The sequence below is a fragment of the Choristoneura fumiferana genome, chromosome 12 (assembly GCF_025370935.1).
Source record: "Choristoneura fumiferana chromosome 12, NRCan_CFum_1, whole genome shotgun sequence".
NCBI classification, from domain to species: Eukaryota; Metazoa; Arthropoda; class Insecta; order Lepidoptera; family Tortricidae; genus Choristoneura; species Choristoneura fumiferana.
In genome coordinates, this window is record NC_133483.1 from 13917634 (window position 1) to 13922742 (window position 5109).

General features: G+C 39.7%; 1 pseudogene; it reads left to right on the forward strand.

The window, feature by feature from the left end:
- Positions 1–1372: 1372 nt before the first annotated feature.
- On the forward strand, positions 1373–3138 carry LOC141433704 (uncharacterized; annotated as a pseudogene).
- The last annotated feature ends 1971 nt before the right edge of the window (positions 3139–5109 follow it).

A 5109-nucleotide genomic window follows, 5' to 3' on the forward strand; every position in this document is an offset into this window, starting at 1 on the left:
GGCATGGTTTACCAAAATTACAGCTTTCTAGCATTGATAGTCCCTGAGCAAAGCGGCGGGCGGACGGACAGACAGACATGGCGAAACTATAAGGGTGCCGTTTTTCTATTTTGGCTCTGGAACCCTAAAAACTAACTGAACTGATGACCTCCTTTTTAGAAGTCCTTTAAGATATCAAAGACTGCTAAAGCAAAATATCGGGAGCAAGGCTAGTGAAATGAGATCAAGTAATAGTAGATTGTTGTCGTGGCCTGGAAGTAGCCAATTGCTGGCTGAGTATGAGTATTTGCTGAGTAACTAATACGAAGCCAGCAATTGCTATTCTAGCCGAGACTAATATAAAGCTTTTCTCAAAAATGATGAATAATAACATTTAATTTTATTCCAATTATTTTTCTTATGCTTTCCCGCCTTTTTTCATTAAAAATAAACTGCAGCTGTATTTTTCCACCGAAAACACCACAAGCTGTTTCAGACCCAATAAAAAAAGTCCGAAGTTCCAACAAAATATCTTATACCGCCCATTAGGTTTGGCTGTATACGACTTGTGCCAACATTTCCAACGCCTTTTTAACTTTTTTAAAAAGTTGTGACTGATTGCAGGCGCGCTAATTTATTATTGTCGAGCTAGCGCGCCTGCAATAATTTTAACTTTTTAATTTTTCGCTGACCACTGACTATGCATTTTACTTTCTGATATGTAAAGAACGTACTCCTACCTTAAAGGCCGGCAACGCACTTGTGACTCTTCTGGCGTTGCAGGTGTCCATGGGCGACGGTAATCGCTTACCATCAGGCGATCCGCCTGCTCCTTTGCCCCCTATACCATAAAAAAAAGAAGAATAATGTCAACTTTTGCGGTCATTTTTGAGAAAAAGTAAATAATATATAGTTTGTATTAAATTAAGGACCTCGTTATGCGTTGCTTGTATGTGAGCGTATTCCCAGGCATAATATTTGATATTAAAGTAAAGATACTGCTAACATTAGTTCGCTTCTGAAACGTCGCCTGCGGGCGACCTCCCGGCGAGTTAACGAACTCAGAATACAAATCGAATGTAGGTGATTGACTTACTTACTTACGATGTGTATGGTTTTTACTATAATTATGCTGACAAAACATATTTAATCATCATCATCATTGTAAAATCAGCTGTAGGACGTCCACTGTTGGACATATACGTATACCCCCAATAGCTCCGGTTGGAAGCGGCCTGCATCCACCATGAACACGCGGCTTTAACGAGGTCATCCGTCCATCTCTTTTCAGCCCCAACGGCCATCTGTTCTCCGTGCTATATGGTCTGCACATTGCCACCTCAACGAGCTAATCCTCGCTTGGCTATATGGTGACCCGAGCTCATTCTTGTTGGCAACACCGGTTGTACGTCAGCACGCGGCCCTACTCGAGCTTCCGGCGGCGGAGGAGAGGGCGCGCTCTGGAAGAATAAAACCCGGCGCGCGAGCCGGCACGGGCTGATTTTTGTTCTGATTTGCGAAGCTACTAGAATTACTGTTCATTTGTAAATTTGATAATAAAATTATTATTCTTTATAGCTGTATTCTTTGGTAATAAAGGCGAATCGCTAATATCAGAAGCGGGACGCCCCACGTACCAACGATGGGTAAACGTAAAAGCCGTAAGCGTAGACGTGCTAGTTCGTCTAGTAGTTCTAGTAGCTCAACTAGCTCCAGTACCAGTGCTAGAACCCCGTCACCTCCGCCACCTCGACGCAAGAAGACGACATCACGCCAGAGTCGCCAGACAAGTAAGACAAAGGGAACCGAAACTGTAAGTCAAACCAATTCGATTACTTTGAACAATATTATACCCGAGTTCGACCCTTTAAAAGACGACATTGATGCATGGCTTAGTATTATTCAATCATACGCAAAAACGTTTTCTTGGTCTGATGATACGACTCGTTATCAAGCATTAAATAAACTAAAAGGACCAGCTAAAACATGGTACGATTCCTTGTTACGTAGCAATAATCGATGGCCCACGTGGAAGTGGTCCGATTGGCATACCAAATTATCAGGTAGTTTTCAAATACAAAGAAACATGTTCGAACTATTAAAAGATGTAGTAGAATGCAAACCATCCGACAATCAATCATTATACGAATTTTATTTTGACCAAAAATGTAGGATTGACCGATTACGCCTTAATTTTTCAGAGCTAGATATCATATCAATAATTCTTGGAAATATTGGCGATGGAATTATAGAGGCAAATAGTTTTAAGACGTGCGATCAATTAGCTAGTGCCCTACATGGCAGAGTTTATAAATCAAAGAAACAGTCTAGCAATTTAATGCCAAAGCAAACTCAAGCTCAATCCGCCACCAATTTTACCGGTAATTCAGCACCACATGCAACAAGTAATAGGGTCGTTCCATCTGATTCCGTTCCCGTTAATGATACTAAGTCACAATTAAATGCCCGTAGGGTAATTAAATGTTTTACATGCGGGGGTAACCACAAACGCAGTCAATGTAGTGTAAAATGTGATTGTTGCGGAAAAAGGGGACACGTCGAGTCCGCTTGTTATCACAATAAAAATAATATTAAAGCGGAAGAAAAACCAGAAAAACAAGAAACCAAATTTGTCTCATCGTCGAACGCTCGAAATAAATTTGTAAAGGAGGTAGTTCTAAATGATGTTTTGGTTCATGACGCATTTGTAGATACCGGCAGTAGCTGTTCTCTAATTTCCGAGTCATTAATAAAATTACACGGCTTAGGCTCTGTCAAACTACCCTCCCCAGTCACTTTACAAGGTTTTTCAAAGCAGTCGACAAAAATTGTTACTGACATGATTAATGTCACTTTAAAACTTGATTCAGTGCGCATGGAAAAATCGATTTTTACGTAATAGATGATTTGATAGGATGTGATATCTTAATTGGACGGAATGTGACAGAACGCCCTGATTTAATTTATTCACGTATAGGTGACGTGTTGCAGTTTGATTATGCTAGCAAATTTATCGAATTTTGCGGTAACATTGGTGAAACGGAAATTGATGCTGATTCTCATCACACAGAGCTCATTAAGTTATTTAGAGAATACAGTGACTGTGTAGCTAGGAATGTAAAGGAATTAGGTAAGGTAAACAACCACGAGATGGTATAGATGTGACTGACCCCCGTCCTATCTATTGTAGACCATTTAGATCCTCTCAATGTGACAGACAAATTATGCGTGACATGGTGAACGAATTATTAGACAATAATATCGTGCGGGAGAGCAAGTCTCCATACGCTAGCCCTGCGATTTTGGTCGATAAAAAGAACGGGGAAAAAAGACTTTGTATAGATTATCGCGCGTTAAACAAAGTGACAGTAAAAGATAAATACCCTATGCCGCGCATTGAAGACTTAGTGGATAGACTTCAAGGTAGCGAATGTTTTACTAGCCTTGATTTAAAGAGCGGATACTATCAAATATTAATGAGCGCAGAGTCCATACCAAAAACTGCATTTATTACTGAAGACGGCCACTATGAGTTTTTAAGAATGCCGTTTGGGTTAGTAAATGCACCATCGTGTTTCCAGCAGATGATGAACAAGGTGTTAGGCAACCTTCGGTTTGGCAACGTAATTGTTTATCTAGATGACGTGTATTTAGTAACCCAAACGGTCGAACAAAACCTTCAATTGTTGCAACAAATATTACATATATTTCGTGAAAATGGAATAACGCTCAATTTAAAAAAGTGTCACTTCTTTAAAACGGAGATAGAATTCCTTGGTTACAAAATTAAACCAAACATAGTTATGCCGAATGACACTAAGGTGGAAGCTGTAAAGTGTTTTCCAACGCCCAAGACCGTTCATCAACTTCGTCAGTTTCTAGGACTTATCAGTTATTTTCGGAAATTTATTAAAAACTGTGCCATGTTATCAGCACCGCTGACGAAGCTGTTAAAAAAATATATTTCCTGGGCGTGGGATAACACACACGAACAAGCATTTCAAACATTAAAAAGCAAGTTAACTTCCAGTAGTGTATTATCTATGTTTGACCCGTCAAAAGAAAATATTTTGTATACTGACGCAAGTAGAGAGAGGGGGTAGCCGGCATTCTTATGCAAGTTACTACCGAGGGTGAAAAACCTGTCCATTACTACAGTAGGCAAACGACCGACGATGAAAAACGTTATCACTCTTTCGAATTAGAGTTGCTCGCGGTTGTTTCGTCGTTGCAAAAATTTAGGTTGTATTTGTTAGGTTCCCCGTTTAAAGTCATAACAGATTGTAATGCTGTACGATACGCGTTATCTAAGAAAGACATAATTCCCCGGATTGCACGCTGGGTACTGTCAACGCAAGAATTCTCTTTTGAGATTTTTCATAGGGAGGGCACTCGAATGCAGCACGTTGACGCGTTAAGCAGAAACCCCGTGCCATCCGGAGAAAAATACGAACGCGATGTTATTTTATCAATAACTGAAGCAGACTGGCTATTAACGGTCCAACTGCAGGATCCGGAGCTAGTCAGAATCAAAAATATACTTGAGTCAGGACAAGCCGATGACAATAAAGACATTTTAACGGCTATGAACTTTTAGGTAATAAAGTATACCGAAGAACAACCCGAGGTCGTCGATGGGTGGTACCAAAAAAATGTATTTGGCAAATCATTAGGAGTAACCACGACGATCTGGGTCATTTTTCGGTAGATAAAACTGTTGAACGTATCGAGCACTTATATTGGTTTCCGCGGGTACGACATACTGTTAAGAAGTATATAAAAAACTGTATACATTGCATATACTTCAAGAATAAAGGCGGTCCTAAAGAAGGGCAGTTATATCCGCTGCCTAAGTTTGCACAGCCGTTCCATACTTTGCACATGGACCATTTGGGACCATTCGTAACATCAAAGGATAAAAATAAATATTTGTTGGTTACCGTTGACGCATTTACGAAATTTGTATTTATTTCCGCAGTAAAATCTACAGCCTCAACGGAAGTAATAAAAGAGCTAGAACATGTTTCTAAAACATTTGGGAACCCTAGACGAATAATTACAGATGCAGGTAGTAGTTTTACATCTAAAGATTTCTCAAATTATTGTAAAAATAAAATATTCGTTTGCATA